Source organism: Drosophila mojavensis, unplaced genomic scaffold, assembly GCF_018153725.1.
Source record: "Drosophila mojavensis isolate 15081-1352.22 unplaced genomic scaffold, ASM1815372v1 contig_19, whole genome shotgun sequence".
Classification (NCBI taxonomy): domain Eukaryota; kingdom Metazoa; phylum Arthropoda; class Insecta; order Diptera; family Drosophilidae; genus Drosophila; species Drosophila mojavensis.
The window spans coordinates 3007716-3033377 of NW_025318726.1; the positions used below are offsets into that span (position 1 = coordinate 3007716).

The 25662-nt window shown below is 37.0% G+C and overlaps 1 protein-coding gene and 1 long non-coding RNA gene across 5 annotated transcripts in view; one reads left to right on the forward strand and one right to left on the reverse strand.

Annotated features, from left to right (window-relative positions):
* LOC6572234 (soluble guanylate cyclase 88E) overlaps positions 1 to 18251 on the reverse strand; it is a 50824-nt gene extending 32573 nt beyond the window's left edge. For 2 of the 4 annotated variants that reach the window (XM_044007574.1, XM_015166282.3), the window contains exons 1-2: positions 17976 to 18251; positions 16223 to 16490 (exon numbers count right to left, since the gene is read on the reverse strand). The gene's annotated coding sequence lies outside the window, so the exon portion shown is untranslated. Of the gene's footprint in view, positions 1 to 16222; positions 16491 to 17960 lie in introns of all 4 variants that reach the window. The other 2 variants (XM_044007572.1, XM_044007573.1) reach the window with 2 other exon arrangements.
* Positions 9216 to 11863, forward strand: LOC116803730. The gene is made up of 3 exons (XR_004363796.2): positions 9216 to 9375; positions 9449 to 9545; positions 11350 to 11863. It is a non-coding gene; the product is annotated as an uncharacterized LOC116803730 (long non-coding RNA).
* Positions 18252 to 25662: the final 7411 nt, after the last annotated feature.

Genomic DNA, 25662 nt, shown 5'->3' on the forward strand with positions numbered 1-25662 from the left:
TTAATCTACAAAAAAGGATCATAGTCATTTCAAAGATATGCTCATACCTTAAGAGAGAGCCATTGACTCGTATAGACTTAGAATTTTTTACGTGCTTATCCAAGACGTAGCATCTTATGTGTGTAGTAAAGGACTATCGTAAAAAATGAAACTTCAGTTTGTTCAGTATTTCGTCACCAGATGAGCAGGCTTTCAACTGGGACATAAACATGTTTATAATTATATGCAAATTGTTTGCATATTTCTGTGACAACTGACAGGCATTTGAGAATCTGTGCGTTGAGTGCACAGGTGGGAGTTGGCGCTGTCATAAACTGCTGATGGCTGCTTAAGGCACATTACTGAAGGCATTACAATATCTTCTCGCTAATCTACTGCGAAGGATGTATACAGTTATTTTTCAGTAATCAGGCCTCTAGTCAATGCAATTTGCGGGCAACAAGAATAACAAATTGTGAGCAAAATGAAAAATGTGCTCCTCCTGCGACAAGTCCAATCTGTCATGTTCCATGTTCCATGTTTCATGATGAATTTTCCGTTTAGGCGAGCGTAAAAATTGAAAATCAATTCAGTGGCAGTCGCAGCAAGTGAAACATACAAAAGATAGGCAAATGAGAGAGAGGGAGGAGGGAGACACAGGCAAAGAGATTTAAGAATGGGAAGGTGTGAACTATAAAAACACACACACACATACGGCTATAGAGCAGAGAAATGGGTGGTGGCAAGTGCAGACATAGACTTAGAGAGAAAGAGAAAGAGAGAAAACGCCGCTAGCCGAATGTTCGAGTGAGAAAGTGCGAGCTATAGATTGAAAGACAAATATGAAAGGCATTTTGTGTGCAGCACACATATACAACAAAACACACACATCCATATATATACACACTGCTTCTGATTTCCCTTTTGGCGGCTATTTTCATAACCTCAAAATGTTCGCTGCGTTTTCGACTTTTTTTTCGGACGACTTGATATGAAAATTGAAATAAAAAAGATTTATGTGGCAAAGTGATTTATGTATGTGAGCTAAATGTAGGCAATGTTTAAAGTGGCCTTCAAACAGTTTTCCACGAAATGCGCTAGTTAGGAATCGAGGCTAAACATTTTAAATTTGTCATTATAAATTTATTTATTGAATGTTGCTGTGAAGTTTGCATAAATTGTCATCAAGCTACACTTTTTTTTATGAGAATCTATTTATTTTCCCCGAAATTTTTTGATTTTTCATTATGTTTGAAGGTAGTTTTCTTTATATGTGGCACACACTTAATGTTTTATATATGTATGTGTTCACATAGGCCCCCAAAAGTCCCCTGGTCGTCTGTCAATGACTGTGTATGTGGGTCAACAGGGGCAGTATGCTGACCCTCCTGCCAAATACACAAACACAAAAACACAGACAAACATGAGCATGTGCGCGCACACACACACGCATAGGTACGTAAAGCCTTATGTAGGTTTATTTATACTACGTTTAAGCGTATTTACTTGTATTGAGGCGAGCATTGTATAGCACTCAGACTTTTATCTGCTCTCTGATGTCTGATGTCATTTGTTGTTGTTGTTGTTGTTGTAGTGCACATAGATTGGTTGACAGACAAACCTTGAATGGCAGCCACCGTCCGTATGTTAATGAACAGTAAACCAGAAGAGCTGAAAGGCAGCAGCAGCGAATCACTTCAAAGTCGACGACAGCAATGACAATGAGACAAATCAAATTTGGAAATACGCACCAATTGGCCGAGTCAACAAATAACAAACATTCAAACAGCCAAAGAGCCCCTCATTTGTTGACATTGCAATGCGCGAGACAACCAGAGGATAGACAAATACAATTCACTTGTTAGCGATTACCAGCTGTTCCAGCGTAAGTTATGGATCAATCTCAGTCTCGTAATAGCTGGACGAATGTTCGTGGAATGCGAATAATTGTAGCATGAGAATTACTCAAGAGTAAATAAATTCCACGAAACCGTCAAGAAAACCATCGTAAGTCGATTCATCCTGAGAGCATTTGAGAAATGTTTAAAGCTTAAGTGTAGGCAAAGAAGATTATGATATAAATCCTTAAGAAAATTCTAAGAAATATGTTTATAGAAAACCTAGCGGTGATTCTAAAAACTAATTTTTCAATATATCAGCATAAATCTCGACATGATGCCTTGAGCGATCAACTCTGCAAATAATTGTATTATATTTATTATTATTTATCAAATTGTTTAGCTTTGTTAAGACTTGAATTTTAAGCAGATTTATTTCCGCTGAAACTTTAGGCTCTAAAAGGTACGAAGTGATGGAAAGAGTGTGAGAGAGGGGAATAATACGCAACTCTTTCACAAAACTCACACAATAGCATCGTTTACACTTTCTGCTATTTGAGTTGTCTATTTACATATGGTTTCTAACCGATTAAGCATATCAAACACACATGAAGGCACATTGGAAACGGGATTCCTCGGCAAGGCCTAAAAGTATGCAAGAGTCAGCATTAACTTTACGAAAAGCTATCAAATGTTGTTTGCCTTTTGGCTTGGAATTTTGTGTTTTTCTTTTTTTTTATATATAAAATATCAATAAAACTGTCAAAGTTGCGACAACCTGGCAACTGTTTATATTACGCTTCTAGGGACCTCGATTCCTTGGCATTTGCTGTGGTAAACAGTTTTCAAATTGCATTTGCCACTGACAAGCGTGTTTGAAATTACAAAAAACCAGAGTCGAGACTTGAGTTTATATCTTTTTGGCCTTATGTTCACTTCTTTTTCTCGCCGGCGAACTGATAAAGAGTTTCGCAAAAGGGTTGCAACTTTTCTCTTTCCTACTTCTATATAATTTCAAGAATCTCCAGCTACATTGTTTGAGAAACCACATTGAAGCAGAGTAAAAAGTTAAACAGAGAAAAGTTCACTTGTGGTAAATGCACGACCTATAGATTTCCTGCGCTCTAATCAACAAATCAGAGCTTGGTGTATGCTTAAATTTAATTTAATTCATTAAAAAGTACACATTTTAAATTGCTACATGAACATTAATTTGTACTAACCAAAGATTATATATACGAATATGTGATTCCGTTCGGCAATTTCTTTTCCATGTGCACGACACTAAAACGTAAAAGATGTTGAAATCTATGTAATTGGAATTAAAAATGTTCATAGAGGAACACAGAGATACAGAGAACATGAATGCTTACAACATGTAGATACAGAGACAAAAAATGATAGGCTGAGAGAAGAGGGAGAGAGAGAAGAGGGGGAGCGAGAGAGAGAGAGAGAGTAAGAGAGAGAGAGAGAGAGAGAAAGAGAGAAGGAGAGAGAGTGAGAGAGAGAGGGTGGAGAGGAATAGTCGCTCTATATGTTTCTTTTTGGGATAATTTACTAGAATCCTGGTTTTTGTTTCATTTTACATCAGTTCAAAAATGTCATAGAAAGGCTATACAGTTTTAAAGTATCTAAGATTGAAATTATGAAGATTGACACAATAAATTTGAAAGATTCTGTTGCATCCCTGAAATGTTTTTTTTTTTATTGTAAAAAGGCATTTAATCCCAACATTCTATGGAAAATGAATGAGATGAAGGTATTGTAAATGCAAGTTGCATTTATTTTTTACATGTGTAATAACTTTATATATTAACTTTGCTTATATAACGTCCTCATAAAAACTTAAATTCCTAGCTATACATTTAAATATTGGGTAATTGGCCAAAGGACATTGACAGAAAAAATATCTTCTGTTATAATCTTCTTATCTATAGGGAAATTGTTACAGGGTATTCAAATTTAATTAAGCTCAAAAGGCAAGAAAACTAGCCACAGCAAACAGAGGGAGAATTTTAAATTATCGCTTGACTGCAATTAAAATGAAAATTCCTTGACGGCACGAAAATCTAATAAAATTGCAAACTGCTGAATGTGTCAGACAATATATGTAAGTAAGCAAGAATTCGCCAGCTTAAGTTTGGGGCAATGCGTTTAAAGCGGATCCCTAAGTTAGCCGTATTCTGTTTGCTTTCGTTGGGTTCGCTTAATGCCAAGTACCAAAAATAACTTTGCCCAAAAATAATTTCCCCAGTTGGCAAATCTAAAATTCAATTTGTTCGTTAGCCTTTATTTATTTTGCTTTTTATTTACTTTTACATTTTTCAGTTTTGATTTCTTCCGCTGTTTAGTTTTGATTTTCGAGATTACACAATTTAAACACACAATTCTCACATGCTTACCTGGTTTTTATTTATTTTGTATTTTCATTTATTTTGCCAAGAGATGAGAACTTACCGGGAATATACATATCTACTATATGTTTGCTCAATGTAAGGAAGCAGATGATATTATAACATATCATATAGCACAATTTGAGAGTCTTGAAACATAACATTTAATGTGATGGTAAAAGCTTTCTTCTATGGCATAATTCGAATTTTTGGCGAGGCTTCAATTTCACAGTTCCCTAAGGTACATTTATAATTATTATTTTTGTAATATTGGTGCAGCTCGTTGGCAGAATCCCCAGCTGAAACACTTGGTTATTATAAGCAGAATAATTTGGGCTGTTCTCTGGAATGTGGCACCTGCTTTCTGCCTTTCTGCCATGAATGCGATTGCGACTCGTGAGCCGTGTGCACTTTATTTTTATGATAAATTAAGCATAACAAGGCTCAGGCAAACAAATTCAGTGCGGCACACACGGCGTATGCGCAATGTCGCTTGAGCAGCTTTCCGGCCCGTATAAAACACATCTTCATATGTGCAGAGGCGCATTACTTTCGCGTTGACAGTTGGCATTAAAATGAACGCCATAAATAATATAAGCAGCTCCCAGCATCTATTTCTGCCAGTTCCCTGTATCGTCTGTATCTCACTCTATGGAGGACAGCAGCTTAGGCCGACTTTCTGTACCCTGAATACACTGTATAATAGGCATAGAGGGTATATTGGCTCAAACGGTTGCAATGAGTAGGTGGATAAATTCTACAGTAGTAGGATGAATTAGATTAAGACAGCAAACTAAGTTGCTCTAGATATTGTTTAGACTGAATATTCTAGGTCATGCGAAGTGATTAAACATCAGCTGGTTTCAGGGTGATTTCTAGATGCCTTTCAATTGAAATGAATATAGTGTTGCTTGACAATCAAAAATCTCAGCTTTCTATAAGGTTATACAGATATATAATGTAATATAGTTATATATTTTGGTTATATGATTTGGCTGATATGGTTATTTTGCTGGTCTCTGAGATATCAAAATCACATTAAAAATGAAGCTGCATTTCGACCACGTTTAAGTTTTCCCATATTTCGTATTTCATTTGCAGGGTATTTCTTTATGCAGCATATTTCCCACTTTTTTTTTTTTTTATATATATTGCTTGGTTGTCATTTCAAAATATGTTGCCCTGGGCACCTAATCGTATATGCTCTTGCTTTGCATACTCCATATATTGTTTTGTATTTTTCTGTGAATTCGAGGCACAACATATGTAGCACCGTATCCGTTTTTTTACCTCGAGGCTGGTTCCTGTTTTTGTATTTCTAACCTTTGATCTGGACTTAAATGTTAGTTTGAGCATGAAAACTTGTTAAAGCTAATTATCTTTAAAACCTTATTTCGGTAATAGTTTCAGTCTGTTTATGCAGACATTTCAGTTTCTTTTCTTTTTTCATGGTCATTTGAAATAGGATTAGGCCAAGCGGTAAGTCTTTAAATCCTTCTCGTTTAGCGGCGCATCTTCATTAAATAAACGACGAGAAAATCAAGGCATGGACAAATTTTGACAGTGGCCCGCCCACAACTAATTTATGAGCAGTAATTTACTTCAATTTTAGTTAAACACAACTTTGCTAAAAAGCTCCTCATACCAGAGCTTGTCCCAGTTGTGTAGATTGTTGTGGCTTCTCCTTTGCATACCCTGCACTTAGGATGCCTTCAAAGGTATATCGAGTCTTAGTAGCTGGTTTTTTGTAGCTTATGACAAAGCTACATATACATATATGTATATTTATGTTAAATTAAACATACAAAAACGAATATGTAATATTTTGTATTATAATATTTTGGCTATCAGCTTAGTAGTCTCAAATATTTTTATCTATTTCACATTATTAAATATTTATTGTATAATATAAATATACAAAATGCATATATTGTAAATTAGGATTATCTGCGTAGGATTTGCGGCTCTTACATTTTATACCCAGCATTTAGGATGCGTTTAAAAATAAATATATTTGCATTGAATTGTAAAATTTGTTTCTCAGTTCCTTAGACTTTTGTAATGCCAATATTAAAATCGTTGAAAATTCATTTATTCAAACGCATTATACAAATTTGGAATTAGAAAACTTTTAAGAGTACTTCTGCTACACATGTGTTGAATTTTAAAAATTATTAACTTTATTTCCTAGTTTACTTTACTTATTATACATTAATCTAAAATATCACAAACCGAGCCTCAATTATTTTCTATTAATTTATGAACATAGACAATTTTGTGAGTAGTGAAAGTATAATGCTCAATGCAGGGTATTGCCGTATCGAATACAACTGTGCAAGCCTATTAATGTTTCTTTTTTTCATTTTTGGGTTTGTTTTATTTTTGAAATGCCTGCAAATTCACTGAAAATAGAATTGTCTAGCAACACAAATGGTTGAATTTGACAAAGCTTCAGTCACATATGACGCCCGCTTGCTGCTCGGTGGTTTATCCTGCTGCTGTGTTGTAAGTGTGTTTGCTTGCCTGTGTGCGTGTTGTTTGTCTCATTGTGCACAGATATTTCACTTAGCAAAACTGAGAGCTGTGAAAATAAACTCACAGCTAGCTGCTGTTTATAAATCTGTTTCTTTTATTTGCACTTTGCCACATCAACTTAAATTAAAAGCAAAAGCAAAAGCAAGCCAAGAGCTAAACACGCAGCTGCTATAAAATGGATCCCTTGTCTGTATGGGTGCGCGTGTGTGTGTATCATATGAGGCGGTCCCTTTTATGACTTTCTATGTTGCACTGGAATATTGCTAAATGTGCTGTGTCCAGTTCGCAGTTGCCTTTGCGCCTTGTGTTTCATTCGTTCGTTTTACTGTCAACGGCGATTAGTTTGCATTAGTGTATCTCTGTATGTGTATGTGTATGTGTGTGTGTTTGTGTGTCAATATGAGTGCGTAGCCACAACTTAAAGATTTTAAGAGCCAAAGTAAACAAATAAAGAATTTAAATCAAGCCAACGCACTTAAAGAGTCTTGATGCACATTTTGTGTTATTGTGGGACAAGCTTACGCGGCATTTGCGTTTATTATCATTGGCATGGGCGGGATTTTATATTATTAAGACAAAAATAAAAGAAGGCGCTTAGGGATTCAACAAAGAATGCCTTTAAATTTAAAGCAAAATTTCTTTACGTAGTAATTAATCATAATTGAAATAAAACAGCTAATTAGCTTAAGAATTTAGGATGCTTTTTTAAAGACTGCTGTTGTCAATGCTGATGATAAATTTAACAAGCGCTGGATTAACTTTTTGGCTTAGCATTAATTATGGGCTACTCTACTCGAATATTTGCGTGTGTGTGAGTGGCAGCGCGGGTAGGCATCTTCATTAAAAACATACACGCTGCAAATTAATGAGCGTTAAACGTGGCAAAAAGTCAAGCAGAAAAGACTTTTTCCCACATTCACACACACACGCACGCACACACACACACACAGACACATATGCACATACATACATAGGCAATAAAAGGCGAACAGACACGTGAGACAAATGCATATGAGTTTTGAGACCTTTAATGGGTTTCGCAGTTGGGCAGCTATTAAAGAGGCATACAGACAGTCAGACCGACTGGCAGACAGACACAGCTAGGCTGTTGAATACTCGCCAAGACTCAAAGCAACGACATTTGTTTAAATACTGTGCGACACGCAGCGTATGCGCAATTTTATATAACACTGCGTATGCGTAATATGTTAACCTTGAAATTCAATTTTATATAATATGGTTGTTTGGCTTTTCAAATTGTTTACATTGTTGTGAAGTAACTTTTAATAGCTATTCACGAGAAGAGGAAGAAGCCTTTTAGCTTCATCCCGCACAAAAGTTTATCCTAACTCATTTCCATTTAGTCACTTCTTTAGTCTGTCAGTTAAAGGCAAAACTTCACTAAGTTTACACAGCGAATATCTTAGAAGAGAGTCAAGTTGGAAAGTCCAATTAAACAGCTAAGCTAGACTAAGTGCACGTTAAGCAGCATTTCAATTAGTGTTCAAAGACGCGATACAAATTTACCGATTTCTTGAATCAACAAGTTTTTTGCACAAGCATATGCCATCTAATCCCTTTGAAAAATGGCGCACAATTCCGTTATAATATCAGATACTTTTACGTGCAGATCCTTGGCAGAGAGAAGCTCAACTCATACGCACGGATTTCGGCGCCATCATATCCGTTTTCGATTAGGCGAACTGCCTTGGCAATTTCATTTTCGTGCCAGTGATTGACATTGCTGTCAACAAGGATGGAAGCGAGTAACAGGTGTGCTGAGTGGGCCAGAGTAATAAACGTCGAAAGGAAATGGCTAAGGCGAGAAAGCACAACGTGGCAACAAGCTGAAAATGTTAGCATAGCGTGTAGAAAGTTTTTCCTTAGCACCTTGGCTACGTCGAACATGAAGCTGAAGTCCAAGCGAAAGCTACTTATTCTCCTCAGTAGCCTTTTAATTATGTGAAAGCTGATTATGCAAATGGGGGAACTTGAATGCGTAAACATGTGAAATATGATATCGATAGGGGTTGGGGATAGCGAATAGACTTGGTTAACTAAAACACACATACACACATACACACTCACACGAGGCGCCATTCGCCAGGCATCCACACATTCTCACACACTCAAATAGCATGTAAAGAATGCTTAAAGGCCAAGGCTATGCAATTTTAATGATATGGATCTGATGAAGGCCAACGGCGTTTGCTAAAGGACTTAAATCAAAGACTCTGCGAGAGCCGAGATCAACTCAATAGACTATTTTAAATAAAGTGAGAATTATTTTTTTCCTTTTATCTTTAGAAGTATCAATTATGAAATGAAAGAATATTAAATATTTGATGTATAGACACATATAAATTGTGAATATTTATGAAGTCTATTTCTAGAAATAATCGATTTATAAGCAGAAATTACTTGAATTAATAATATTAGCTCAGATTAGGATTTTTTACAGTTTGTCAAATGTGATGTTTGTCACATATTATTTTAAGATAAACAAATCTCATGTGTTTCGCACGTTTTGAGCAGCCCTCGCATGCAGACGATTGCTGCGCAGGATGGGTCTCAGGGCAGGCCTCCTCTTTGTCACACGCTCTCTGACCATCTGATTACAATGATTGCGTGTATGTGTGTACTGTGTACATGTGTAGTAGTCTGATTTATGTTTATTTAATAATTCAGACTTTTATCACACAGCTACCAAGCAGAAACGTTGATGGCCTGAAGGGCTGAAGGGCTGAAACGCTGGCGGACAGAGAGTGAATCAGTCGATAGGCCGAAGAGTCGGAAGCTGGTGAGCATTAAATTTCGCTTATGCTTCAGAACACGGCCTAACCACGCTCATTGTCAGTGACAGTGAGTGGGATGGGGGCTAGAGGCATCGCTCACAGACATAACAAGCTTGAGTGCTCTTGTCGGGAGTACTCGACTAGGCTTTCCCCTGAGTTTTCGTCTATATGTAGATATGCACAGCCTAGACACGACCTTTGCTCTATAATGAAAACAAAAGAAAAAATCAATATACCTTCAAATTCCATTTACAACGGAATAAGGGAATAAAAATGCAAATTAGATGGCCAGCCAGCAGGCTGCATGGGCAGGACTCTCGACTGTGGGCATCTGGCTGAGCAACAGCAACAATTTTAGCCACATTAGCAATAACATTTAGCTGGCCCAATTCACGAACATTAAATATCTGCGTGCTCTCATTGAAATTCCGATTTTAATCTATTATTAGGTCGACTTGTGGTCACAGTCTGCTCTCTGCTGCCCCACAATTACAAGTCCCGAAGTGCGCGGCAGCTGCAAATTATGCCTCTGATTTATGCGAACTCATTTGAATAATTAATTCAGTTTGATCCGCATTCACATAAATGCATAACTTATCGTCAATTCACGCGCTGCGGGCGAATCACCGAGTGGATGAGCATCTGACGAATGCCACGCATCGGGGCATCATTAGAGGCACGTGAGTTAAAGTTTCTGATTGGCCCACACAATCCAGGAGACAAACACACCAACTCACACACCCACAAACCTACACACACACAGACAGACGAAAGTTAAAGCTCGAGCTCCAAGTTCTGCGGAGTCCTCAATGCTCATAAGCGTGTGTGTGTGTGGGTGTGTATGAGACTTGCATTATTAAATTCTTAGTACATAGTAGAACAGTTGGTAAGAAAGTTCGGTTTATCAATTCAGAGTTGTTATGTGAGGGAGAGAAAGAGAGCGAGACAGAAAATGTGTAAATAAAACCTTCATTAACATACATTTTAAACGAGTCAATTGGAGTGCACCAACTTCAGCATATGAAATGCATTTACTAAATAAATAAAAAATGTATTATACAGGATCCATGACCATTAAAATTATTATAAAAGAGCTCTATTAAATAAAAATTATTTTTTGAGTCATTTAAAAAAATTATTTTTAATTATTAAAATTAATGTATATGAAAAAAATAAAAATAAACCATTACACATCAATTTGTATGGTAAATTTAAAAATAAGACTACTGACTGAATATTATATATATGTATGTATATTATATTATATTATGATTAGTATATCGGAAAAATCTTATGTGCAATTGTTATTACTTATTATTGTACTTATTGCTTAATGGGGTCATAGAACCTTTCAGTTGTTTTAAAGATTGAAATATATGAACATTCAATATTGAAACTCCTTGTGCGACTCAGGCGCTTTGCATTCGTTTCTTCCTTTCAACAGTCCATTGGGCATTTACTTCTATAAACAGTTAAGGTTAAATGAACCCTCACTGTAGAGAATATGTATCTCCATAAATATCATGGAATTGTTTTATTTACCCGACTAGTCAGCTATGCCCCAGTACACAGTTAAAAATAGTGAGTGATATAAATAAACTTTTCATTTAAAGACCTTGAATTTTTATAGCAGAAAATTTAATTTTCTTAAATTTCAAGACAAAACATATTATTGATTCGGATAAATCGAGACTAGTGAATTGAGAGACATTTTCTGTAATCCCACAAAATTTATTTAACCCATCGTGCTTCCCTCTAGATTGCTAAATGCCATTTGATGTGCTCGCTTTAGTTTAAACTCCCATTTAGGTATAGACCAACTTTGGCGTAAGGCAGTAGAATCACCCTCGTTCTATGCCAAACGGAACGCTTACTCAATTACCAGCAGGACGTGCTCTTCCTGCCTTGGTACAATATTCGCCCGCAGACAGACAAAGCGCACCAAAGCGAAACTTTAATCAACTGTCAATAATTGATGATAATCACAGCGCAGTGTAATATTGCTTATCAGCAGATACAGCAAAGCCAGCAACATCAACAGCAACAGCAACAACAACAGCAACAGCGAGTGATTAACTTAATAAACGGCGCAACGACGAAGAGGCAACCAAAACAAAGCGAGCGACGAGGCAAACGACAAACCAAATAGATGGCAAGTGGAATGCAAACACAAAACGAAATAGCTGAAGTACTTTTTTTTAAAGATATACACGACTCTCATATACCTCATGTGTGCTTAAGAGTCCCTGGTTGGTTAAGTATAAAAATTTTAGTAGTATAAACATCTTTTTAATCATCATAAAAAATATAATAATCATCATAAAGAATAAATAGGTATTCAAAATAATTCTCATAATACTATTCACATAAAAAATGTAATTAATATAAAATAATAATTTCGTATCTTTGAATTCTTATATACATTGCGTATATGCTACCACCAAGCAAGTTAGCCCGATTGGAGCGTGTGTATCCGGCAACTAGATAATTGGACACAATTAATGCAACGGCATGCGGGCAGAGCGGGAGATGGGGAGGTTGACTGAAACAGATGGACAAAGAGTTGTATTGGTTGCTGTTTCGATGGCTTATCATGGGGGTCACGGCGGCAGTCAGAGCTAATTATCGTACTAACCTTATCAATATAATTGTTGTCTAAAAATAAACAAAACTCCACATAAAATTGTATATTTAGTTCAGTTTTTTTTTTTATTTTTTTTTATTTTTTATTTTTTTTTTATATATGTTCCTGCAAGTGCCTCATAAGGTAATATGAAACAGGTTCCGACCGCAGCATTAGGTACACAAATTACGATGCTGCCTCTCTCGGCGAGCACCCGAGCACGTAGGACCATTCTCGTTAGGACCGTGGCAGGACCTGTTGAAACGGCGTACAGACCCCTGTTTCACCCCTTCTGTAGTTTATAATGATAAGGACTCGGCCATATGCATGCAAATTGCTTGTAGGCAACATTAAATTTAACAACCACTCACACACACATACACAATCGCTTGAAAATCGCATGGAAAAGCTTCTGTAAGGAATTCAATTTTCAAGCTGACTCCATCAAATTACTGTACCCGTTCACAAAGTCAAAGCAGCATATTGGGCTCTATAATGTCTGGGAGACTCACAAAATCAATCAAGTGCTTCACTATTGACCTCCTCTACAGATAAACGTCTAAATTATTTGATTTGATTGATTAATTTGATTGATTATTTGATTGTCTCACTATTAGCTCCTCAACAGATTTGATTTGATTGCCTATGAATTATTTTTTTTGTTCATTAAGCGGTCTTTAATAAACACAACTAACTATGTATCATGGGCAAGAATTATGTAGTCGATTGAGCCCAAGCACTCGTTTCTTTTCCGTTTTTGTGTTTATCAACTTTAGTAGTTCATGACAGTTCCCCTTTCTCTGACTGTGACTGTGAGTGTGTGTGTGTTGGCACTTTATAGCTCGACGAGCCGTTAAGCGGCTGACATGGCCCTTCGACCTCACCTTGCGTTGGCAACAGGTGGCAAGTGTTTGTCTTTTGCTGCTGCCGCTTGATAAAATGCCTACTGGTATTTTCTTATTGAAATGTTTTTTTCACTTTTCGCACAATTTTCCAATTTTGACATATTCAATTGTGTAGGCCGTAAACAGACGGGCGAAATTGGTTAGAAAAGTGTCAGCATTATTTGAAATGCAGATAAACATGATTGTGGAATCAAGTCCGGCCATAGAAAAAACTTGTATATAACAAACTTGTAATATAAGGCTTTTACTTACTTATAATGATATTCTTCGAGTGCTGTTATTCTCAGCAATTTCATCTGCTTTGTGATTGATACATAAAATGAAACTCAATGTCTTTAACTGAAAACTAAAATTTTGCAATAAATTTATTTCTTATTTTCTATTTATAATTTGAATCTTAATAATATTCGTTTTAAGCCTATTTTGATAATAGAAATAAAATGGTCGATTTACTATTATCTATTTATGTACATATATATGTATATATATTCTATTTTAAATTATCTTTTAATTGCCCACATGTCATCAATATTTGAAATGATATTGATGACTTCAACTGATCAAAGAAAATATATTTAGCTTTAAGTCCGATGCTTACTAAAAAGCCTAGTGTTTGCACATCTGTCAGGACTATATATTGGTAAGCACATTGCGTATACGCAGCGTTGTCTCTTTGGGTAAGTAAACAGTAAATTATGCTTGAAGATGCTATTATTTCCACTAAATATTGAATCACCTGCAATAGTCCCTTTAAATAATATTCAACTGAAATATTTGACAAACAGACACAGCCACAGCGCTGTCTCTTCTTAAGAGCTCGACTTTTTTTTTTTTTTTTTTTTTTTTGTAGCCAACAATTGAGTCGTTAGCTGCGCAATGAGCAGAGCTGTGATTTATCTGCGGGTCCATTGATTAATATTGAACGTCACGGATGCCGTTGGCAGATTGAATTTTATTTATTTATTTTTATTATTATTTTTTTTTTTGTCTCGCATTTGCTCCTAAATAAACCACGTTAACTTTTATGAGGCCCCTGGACGAAGTTCTGCATGGCTCCACGCATAAAACAAAATCGTGGACAGCTTAGAGCCGGGCCATCTATCAGCCATAAAAGCGACCCAGAGCATTGGCAATAAGTGTGTGGCATTTCATAAATAGTTTTATGCACCGAGCATAAAAGAATGCAGCATAAAATCAAAATGAAAAACGCATAAAGGCCGCAATCAGACAGCGGTTTTTGCCGTGCTCAACATGCACGCTTGCCACACAGACTTTTGGTGTTTAAAGTGCGATTCACAGAATGATTTCGACAGTTTGCACAATTTGTTCGCGTGGCTTTGCATCGGGTGAGTTATGCAAATGAGCAGGATCTGCGATGTCCTTTCAGTTTTATTGTCTCTACCGCTGAAGGCGTTGAGGCATTGGAATTCCGAAAAAGCCGCAGCAACAAAGCAAAGCAAAACCAAACAAATAAGGCCAACAAAAAAGGGATACATATAATAAAATCAAAAGCAAAGCACAAAAAATAGCAAACGAGAAACAAATAATAAAAAATGCGTTGAAAGTTTCATACGGTTTTCCTTCCTTTCTTTTTCTACGGCCTTTGGAGGAATGTAAGTGGGTGAAACAAAGGACGAAAGGATTCTTCCGGCAGGCCTTGCCGAATTTTGTATACATTTATATATATAAATATATGAAAGCTTATCACGGAATTCAACAGAAATATAAAATTGGGCTGCCAACCAAAGAGGATCTGTGAATAATAAATGTATATGCTAAGGTGCAAAACAAGCAAAGCCTATTCTGATTGATATACAAAATATTAGGGTTGTCGATTTTTATTTTTTAAATTGAAAATTTTCAAATTTTATATCAATATTTTTCGATTTTTTTTCTATAAATTCATAATCCGTCCCAAAAATTAAAAAATATAAGAATTAGTATTAATTGTTAAAATAATAAAGACCGCTTAACGCCAGTATTCGATTAAGATTTAAAAAAAAAAACGCGCTCTGTGATATGAATATCCGCCATTTTATTGCCGAAGCAAGTCGCTCCGAAGGCACTGAGCTACCAGGCATAGCCACCTTATGAGAAATCCAAAAGCTGCAAGCTGCGGTACATCTCAAGCTCCCTTGTTTCCGCACAGTGTACTGCACAGTGTAAGCATCATAGTGCTTGTTTTTCATATGCGACACAATATTTGATGTGTTACCACTTGTTTTTATTATTAATTGAAGCCACAAATTATATTTGGCTGTTCCATTTTTATAGTCCGAATAATTCGTTTTCGCCATATTATACTTTTTGATTTTGCGCTTGGTTCATTTATCACAAGATTGACCAACTCAAATATATAATAATAAAATTTAAAAAATCGCAAAAAATATCCCCATATAAATATTATGTTTAAGCAAAATAATATGAATATATTTTCGATAGCCCCACAAAATATAGTTCGTATATAGAAATATGACTCCACTACGGAGTTACATGCTTATGTTAAATTATAACAAATCAATTTCCATGATATTATGTTTAAGTAGAAAAGGATAATGTGTCCTGTGCTCTTAAATTAACGCTATCGACATGTATTTATAACATTATCGATAATAAATGTCACTCAAGAGATGAAGTTAAAATATAGTTAAAATACAGTTTAAATAAAATCTTTCGAGCTTAATAGCTCACATTGGAAAACACAAACAGGAAAAGCTTCTATTTTCATGGAAATGGTCAAGTCACGTTGTTACGCTCAGTATGTCTAATTTATCAGTTATTTATTTACTAAAAGATAACTTGAGACAATAAACATCTGAACACTTCCGTATAAGGGACCTAAGTCCTCTTTTGCCATATAAGCTTAATGGAGAAAAGGAGAAGGGATAATTAATTGAGATGTCAAAATACTTTTGTCCAGCCAAAGAATGATAATCTGCCATGTAGTTAATTATAAGAGACAAAAAAGGATTGCACTGATAACGTAGCAGATCAGTGCAATCTTTTGTTCTCCTAAATCTATTATTTTATTCTCTCTCTTAAAACTTTAATAGATACCGTTATTTCTCTCAGCATGCTGATACAATTTATTTAGGTTTTTGCAATAAAGATCCTAAATAAAGGAAAACACCCAAAATGTCTCGAAAATACTCACCAAGCAAAGGTGTGTAACAGCTGATGTGATGTCCAGGTAAACACAGTGTTCACTCAACTATAAATGACGGTGCTGCTGTTTTAAGGACTTTGAATACTTAATATGCGGCACGCTTGTAGAGCAGGATTAAAAGCGCAGAGAGCGAGAGCAACGCGCGCGGATCACGCGAGGATGCATATAATTGTATTTATGTTTATATGGTTTTATTTATGGCACTTAATTTGATTTTTATGTACTTTGATTTCCATTACGAAAAGCAGATTTGCCGCTGTTCAATGGGAGGATATGGTCATAAACAATATGTAGGTATGTATGTATGTATGTGAAGAGCTCGTTCAATAAATGTATTAAAGCGACGCTTTGACGCAAATACAATTTTATTTCATTCGATTGTATCTCGTTTCGTTTCGTTTAAGATTTGCTTTTGATTCATTTCTTTTATTTGCAATTTGCACGTGTTTTTCGCTGTAATTTTTGTGGGCGGGGCGATGCCCAAATTATTCAGCGCAGGGATACAAATGTATAAAAATGAAAAAAAAAAAAAAAAAAACAAGAAAAAAACCAAAATCTCAGCAGACGGCGTTTCCGCAAACCATATAAAGAAATTTTCGTTTTTATTTGCTGTTTAATGCCGACGCTGCTATTGCTGCTGCTGCCACGCAGCTTAAATCAAAAATTCTGGAGCGCTCTTCAATTAAATTGCCTGAAAAATTGATGCTGTTCACCCCTCGTAGGCAGCGCTCAGGTCCTGGGGACCTGCTACCAAAATTCGTAATGAATTTAAATGAGCCAACCGAATCGGCTGCTGAGGTATTTACTTGTTATTTTCATTATTTGGGTTATTTTTATGGGTTTATCTGCTAGTGACGCGATCGCATTATAATTGCGGTTTTTAATGTCTCTAATCCTTAAGCTTCATTGCATAATCATGCGGAACCCCGAGGTCGAATAGAATAACTAAAATAAAAATTATGTTGAGCCCAGCAATCTAAATAGAAGTATGGGACACAGTTTAATCATTTAAAAATGAAAAATAGTTTGGTAAATTGAATTTACCAAACGGAGCTCAAATCATATTTGTTAATTTTATGGGGTCAACTTTAATGAGTTCTCTAATAAAGCTAAACTTTAACGAAACACAATGTTTTTTATGACGATCTGAATTCGGAGTATTATAAAGTTCTACTTAAGTTCGTGAGATTGTCAAAGCGCACTTAAGTTTAGTTTAGTATACATTTGAAAAGTTATACAAAAGTATTAAATAAATTCAATTGCTTCAAAACATCAAATGCATTAACTTGTTTGTTTTTCTCATTTCTCAGGTTATTTCTGATAATCTTGTGACTTTCTCTATATACTATCAATGTTATTTAAATGTTCGGTTTTACTAAACTAAACTTAAGTGCGCTTTGACAATCTCACGAACTTAAGTAGAACTTTAAAAAAAAATGAATTAATTTTAATTAATTAAGTACTCTAATTTTGGAGTCTGCAATTTATTGTAATTTTCATCATTGAATATACTAAATATTTTTTTTTTTTTTTCTCAAAGCACATTTAAAGTTATTTTATTTGTATTATTACATTAATTGTTTATTGAATTTAGACCTTAATTATTAATTAAAATATATTGATAAATTTTTAATTATTTTGAAAAAAATATTTACTTTTTTAAAGTAAAAGTTAACTTATTTCATTTAGTTGTTTTAGAGTTAATTTAAAGTCACATCACTTTTACCAAGAGCACTTTTACCAAGAGTTGGAGAATGCGCGAGGACGACCTTACGCCGCGGGCTGCGACTCGCAAATGACAACTTGGCCACTTGCCTAGACCACAGCTGGTGCATGGAGTAGTTCGTTTTATTTATTTCTTTTGTTGACTTATTCAAAAACTAAATGAGACAGCGAAACGCACTTTGAATACGAAGCGACACGCAACTCAGACAGAACTTTGAAGAAGAAGCAGGCAGCAGCAGTCCAGGAGCAAAAAGGAACCGCACGCGACGTGCAACAGCCGCCAACTGATGGGTTTTTATCTGGCAAAAGCTGTGGCTGAAGCAGCATTTCCACACACACACAGCCGCAAGCCGCAAGCACGCTCACACGTAAAGCTGCCATTGCGACACACGTTCATTGGCATACAACAGTAGCTGTAGGTGCGACACACACACAAACAGCCTCACATATCGCTTGTTGGTTGATAACAGTTTTCGAAATTCAAAAAAAGTTTCGAAACTCGAAATCGCCATCAGCTGCTGCTGTGGCTGTTACTCAAAGCATCACACACACATACGCACGTACCCTGTTTGGTGATAACAGTCTTCGAACATTCGAAATCGAGTATATTCGAAACTCGAAATCGTCGTCAGCTGCTGCTACTGCTTTGCTGTTGCTGTTGCTGTTGCTGTTGCTATTGCCATTGCTGCTCAAACGGCGGCCAACCATCAACAATAAGCTACAAGGTTCAGCATGTTGCATATGCCTCACGGCCCCAGAGTCCGTAACAATTCCAACTGACGCATGCGCCGATAAGTAGGCAACAATTCATAATAACAACGTCCGCTATCAGCGCCTTGCAAGTTGGCGCCTCTTTTCGGGTGTAGAGCTCACGTTCGCTATTTGCATACCCTGGAAACAGTCAAAACAATGTGTATAGAAGATTAATGATTGAGCAAATAATAATATATAAATATTCGAAATTCGAAATTTAAATTGCAAATGTTGTTGTTTATTTAATATTATATTAAAATATATTTAAATAAATATTAAGGATAAATGCCGATATTGAAATTAGGACAAATTTTGCATATTTAAATATAATAATTGATACACAATAAACAATCAATTAAATATAATGTATAATAATATATAAAAATAGCTATAATAGTTTATAGGGTATTTCGCAGTCGACTATTCCGTCAGCCATTAGCCTCTTCTGTTTCTTATGGCTTTTTTTGCTGCCACCACATTGGGTTATTATCTTTATTGTCGTGCGATATTTGGTTGGCTGTGAATGAAATTAGTCACCTAGGCAGCAGCACTTGACTTTGCCAACCGCCTCAAGTTCACGTACCTCTGGGACCCTAATGAATTATGCCAAAGTTTTTAATGAAGCTCTTAATGTCGTGGCAATGGCAAAACTGACCCAATTGTGAAGTGGTCTCTAAAATAGACCAACGTAAGATAAGCTTTGAATATTAAAGTCCCTCTTGAACCTATAAATAACCATATTTAGTGTAACCAGAAATCATTTTGATACGAGAATTTAGAAGCTCATTTAAATTAATTTAATTGAATATATAGCATACTTAATATGAGCATACTTAAATATGTTAGCTGCACCTTGAGAAAATTGGTTTGATCTTGACAACTCTCTCTGGAATTTTAAATAAATATATATAGTAACACTCATTTAAAATTTATATCCTTCTTAATTTTAGAGCTGGGGCTACAAAATTTCGATTAGTTTGGCCTCCTAGATAGGAAGATTTGTTGATTACAATGAACGAGTATCTGCAATATCATAATAATAATAATAATAATGATTTTTTTTTTATTGTTGGGTTGAGGTAGGAAAAAATGCTTTATGCACCGTCAGTCTGGTCGTCACTTTGACTGGTCTGTCGGACTGCTTACCGACTAAAAAATCATCCAGGGGCTCGACTCCACCTTAGAACCAGGAGCTATACCGCATTAACCTTCAAGGTGGAGCCCCGTCATGTGCTCTAAATGAGTGCTGCCCTCTGTGTGCCTGCGTCCAGGTCATACTTCTTCCGCCGCAGAACCTTTTCGGCGAAGTCATAGACTTTTTTCCAGGCTCTTTGCTCTTTGTTCCTCGAATTCTCCTCTTTGCCGGAGATTCCATATGAGACTGTGCAGTACGCGGATGTTATCCTTGAGGCTGCTCTTCTCTGCATAGATAACATCGGTTTTCGCCTTACATCCGCGTTTAAGGTGTCTGCCCATACCATATTAAAATATCGCGTTTGTAGCTTCCATCAGGAGTCTTAGTTTTCCTGCCGTCGGGCCGTCAACGTTTGCCATCAGTCTACTCAAAGACCCCGTTGGTATTGCTGTTTTCCGCATGACATGCTTCAGCTGTTCCGAGAAGGTGAGATTACTGTCTAGTCTAACGCCTATGTAGATAGTTAACTGTCCTCAGGGTCAGGTTTCCGCTTACTCGCATCTCTATTTCGGTTGGGATCTACTTCCCCGTGAGCTGAAGTAACTCCGTTTTATGGGTGGCAAGTTCCAATCCTCGAGAGATAAGCCATGTTTGCGTGCAGATCATGACTTGGGTGAGTCTCTTTTGGGCCTCTATTGTATTACTGGCAGTAATGACGGCATCTCTAGTCTTAGGATGTCGTCGTAGCTGATATTCCACAGGTCTGGTCCCAGGATTGACCCCTGTGCAGCTCCTCCAGTCACTCTATACCCTTTCGTACCAGTCTGTGTGGAATACAGGAGTATTCGATCCTGCAAATAGCTCCTGATCATATTCATGAGGTACTCCGGTATATGGAAGCGGTGCTCCAAGGAAGCAAGCATATCGGACCACCTAGTAGAACCACTGGGCGCGAGTATGCATTTCCTCTTTGCGTAGCTCTGGCTGCCTGAACCACATAATCTATAGCTCCCATTGTGGATTTTCCAGCTCTGAACCCGTGTTGTCTGGGGCTAAGTCCTCCAGCGGCCTCTACTGCGACGAATAGTCTGACTCTGTGTTTAGTATACACAATGGGCGATAAGCCCATCGCCTTTGCCTTTGCTAATGAGCACCAGTCTCTGTTCTTTCTACGCTTCTGGAATATCTTTTCTCTTAGACATGCGTTATACATCCTAAGTAGAAAAGTGTGCCGTCCTGATGCTATCACCTTCAGTATCTCCGCCGGTTTATTATCTGGCCCCGGCGATTTTTTATTCTTCAGGGATAGAGCTGCAATATAGAGTTCCTCCTCGTTTCAGCATCCACGCTTGGCACTGCCCGTATTTCCTCAGCTTCTTCATGACTATTTTGTAGCCTAGTCCCCAAGGATCTTTGTTTATGTCTTTGCAGAGCTCTTTCCACCCGTCATGCCTACTGCATGTGATAGCAATTGACAGTTCTTTTCTCGCAATCTTAGCTGCTAACGCTTCTGTCACGGAATTTCCAGAGCGTCGTGCTCTTATTAACCTTTTTCTACACTGTATGCATACTTTCCTTTTTTCTGCTATATCGTGGTTCCACCAGTACGCCTGTCGTCTACCTCCGTATTTGCTGTGCGTTTTTGGCATCGACACGTTACACGCTCTTTCTATAGCTGTTAGGCTTCTTTCAGAGAACTGTCGTTCTCGTCTATCTAATTCAGCTAGTAATTTGCCTTTATCCACCTTACTTATATCCCATCTGTGGGAAATCTTTCTTGGACACGATGGGGAGTTCTGCCCATTGGTGTTCTGGAAAGCATATGAGATATACTCGTGAAGTCATCGAGTATCTTCCAGTCCTTTATCCGATCTACAATGTGCTCGGATCCATAGGTTACGTCACGTAACCTTCACATCCCGGCCTATGGAAGGTAGCTGGGCTTCCGCGGTTTACTACAATCTACTGATCGTGCATTCAGATCGCCTGCAGATCCTCAATTTCGTCCAATTTATTTTGGAACGTGTTTATGTCGTCGCTGACTATTGCGACTTCTTCTAGACGTAGCAGTTTCCTAGCTTGCTTTTTAGTAGCAGCTGTCCGTTGCTACTGGGTATCCATTTGGCAGCAGTCTTGGTGTTAAAATTTAACACCAAGACTGCTGCTTCAAGGCCATCACCTATATATTTGTAAAAGGCTTATTTTAAATACATATGATTTGGCATATGCATGCATTTTAATGCTGTAATTACGATCTAAAAATTTCATGAAGATAGTCCATCGACAAGAAAAGTTATTAAACAATTAACTTACCATAGTAAACCCACGCAGCAGTCCATGCGTGTTTATGCGTGCATGCCTATTTGTGTCTGTGTGTTTCTTTTGTAAGCAGAAAGATGCGAAGAATTATTGATTGAATATAAATTCTTCGAAGGCTTCAGGGGATTTCGTAGTTGAGCAGTCTCAACTAGAGCTTTCTCATTTGTTCTCCAAGTATTTCTTCCAAGTATTTCCTCTCAGTATTTTTTCTAAGTCTTGCTAAGTCATGCTTAGCTGGGCGATCACACACGATTGACCCCTACCAGGCCTGGGCGACTGAAGAAATGATGCAGCTGTAGCCCTTTATATAGGGCGACTCTCACTCAAACACTATGTCGCATTCAAATGTTGAGCCCGACGACAGATAGGAGTCGTTTCAGTCGAGCTTAAATTGACCGATGGGAACAGTCTTTGCTGCTACTACTGCAAATACCAAATGAATGCATTCACATAGATAGCATAAATCATCTGTTGTTCTTATTCGTCCCTTGCTTTTTTTTAGGCAGACGTGAAAAATCAGACTACCTCAGTATGATGCTCCCACAATAAGACAAAAAGTGATATGCTAAATAGCTTACATTTATAATTATTAGATGCTCTATAGTTCACTTTAGGACTCGGACTTCTGCATAGTGTGTCTTAATTTCTGACTATTCCATCGCATACACCTTTTCAATGGATGTATTATCAATAGAGTGTGAGCTAGAGTGAGTGTGTGTATGTGCAACATCTTGTGTAAATAGAAAATCCTCCAAGGGTTCAGGGTTTCTTGGAGTCGGGCAGTCTCGCCTAAAGCATTCCTACTTGTTGTATACAATATTTTTAGTAAATACTGAGAATACAGTTTTTAGCTATCGTATACCAGTTGAATTTTTAGTACAGTTAGAGATATTCAGCAATTTAACGTCATCTGCTGCCATTGTCGACTTGTGTGTACAGCTTTGAAATGAATTGCGGTCAAAGATTATATTTTGGCAATTTGCTCATGCTTGGGTGACCAATCTATAGCGCCAAACATATTCCATAGCCCAGCTGCATGTACCGCTAATGGTAACGTGTGTGTGCGTGTGTATTTGTGGAGCGTTTTAATGTCTGCAATAACCACTAACATTTTCCAACATATCCAGCCAGCTGCCAGCATTGGGGGTAATCTGCAAAATTCAGCTAAGCGGTAATTGAAAAACCGAAAACTAAAACCAAAATAAAAACTAAAACTAAAAGTGCAAGTGAAAATGCATGTAAGCTGGCCATGATGGCCCAGCAGCTTGCGTCTGTAGACTGAGATTTGTTGTGTATGTTATTAAATGCCTAGGCAAGCACACATTCACACACGAGCACACACACACATACACATTAAGGGCAGACAAGGAAAAACATGGTAAAGAAGCAGTTGAGCATGAAATGGAAGGGAGAGGGGCGTTAGAAAAATAATAAAGCATAAATGCCATTTGACCTTGTCTAGCGAACAGAATGTCAGTTGGCTGCGCTGTGGGGCAAAGGTTGATGCTGAGGCTCGAGCTGGCTTCAGGTTGTAGGCAGAACAACCAATTGAACTGTGTGTCACAGCTGACGAATTGTTTTTGCATATTGATTCAGTGCTGGTAGAGCCTAAGAATGGAATATGCAACAAATAAAAACAAGTAGGAAAGCTCTAGTCGAGACTGCTCGACTGCGAGATACCCTGAACCCTTCGAGCAATAGCTCATTTTCATTTTCATTTTTCGCGTCTTTCTACTTACACAAGACACATGCACACACACACAAACATACACACGCACACACACACACACATACAAGCACACAAGCACCCACGCCTAAACACGCATGGGCTGCAGTGTGCGCTTACTATGAGAATTTAATTGTTTTATAACTTTTCTTGTGGACATACGATCTTCATGAAACTTTTAGATTATGATTATAATATGAATATGCATGCATTTGTCTCTAGTATTTGAAATACGCCCTTTACAAAGTTTAGGGTGAGGGGTTGGATATAAAGGTGGGGGTAAATTTTAACAAAACCCGAAATTGTATAAATTGCATATAAATCTATATAAACAAGTAAGAAAGCTCTAGTCGAGACTGCTCGACTACGAGATCCCCTGAACCCTTGGAGCAATAGATATTTCAATACTTTTTCGCGACTTTCAGCTTACACAAGAAACACCCACACACACACACACACACACGCACGTACGCACACACAGGTATACATACACACACACGCATACAGACACACATACACACACACACACATACAGACACAAACGCATACACACACACACATACACACACACATACACATACAAGCAACCACGCATAAACACGCATGGGCTGCAGTGTGCGCTTACTATGAGAACTTAATTGTTTAATAACTTTTTTTATGGACGTACGATCTTCATGAAACTTTTAGATTATGATTATAACATGAATATGCATGTAATTGCCAAAGCACAAATCTCTAGTATTTGAAATACGCTTTTTACAAAAGTGAGGGTGAGGGGGTGAATTTAGAGGTGGGGGGTAAATTTTAACAAAAACCGAAATTGTATAAATTGCATATAAGCATACATTAAAAATTTGGAGACTCTAGCAATAAAGGTGTAGAAGATATAATTTTATAACTGGGTTTCGATAAGGTTTTTATCGATAAAAAAAGATCGAGGTGAGTTATCGATTTTTAATGATAAACTTGATATGCGCGCTGTAATTACGGACATTTTAAAAAAAATTTGAAGTCTCTAGCTCTTATATCTTCTGAAATCGACGCGTTCATACATACGGACAGACGGACAGACGGACAGACAGACGGACAGGGCCAAATCAACTCAGCTCGTCACCCTGATCAAGAATATATATACTTTGTGGGGTCTGCCACGCCTCCTTCTCCCTGTTACATACATTTCAACAAAACCATTATACCCTGATTTCCCATTGAAAATGGGTTCAGGGTATAAAAATTTGGAGACTTTAGCTTTTAAGTTGTAGGAGATATAATTTTATAACTGATTTTCGATAAGGTTTTTTATCGATACAAATATCGGGAGTAGTTATCGATTTTTAAAGCAAAACTCGATATCTGCGTGGTATACACGGACATTTTGCAAAAAAGATTGGGGTCTCTAGCTCTTGTATCTTCTGAAATCGACTCGTTCAAACATACTGACAGACGAACGGACGGACAGGGCTAAATCAACTCAACACTTCACCCTGATCAAGAATATATATACTTTGTGGGGTCTGCCACGCCTCCTTCTGCGTGTTACATACATTTCAACAAAACCATTATACCCTGATTTCCCATTGAAAATGGGTTCAGGGTATAATGAGCTAGTAACGAATACCGCGGTAGCCCAATTACCAACTCCTCCGTCAGCTCAATTTATTAGACAATGAAGTTGAAAATCAATTGAAGTTTTCTTATAGTGCAAGTGGTTTGTGTATTTTAATTATGACCAGAACTATGGAATTTGCGTGTTTGTGCTGGGCAATAATT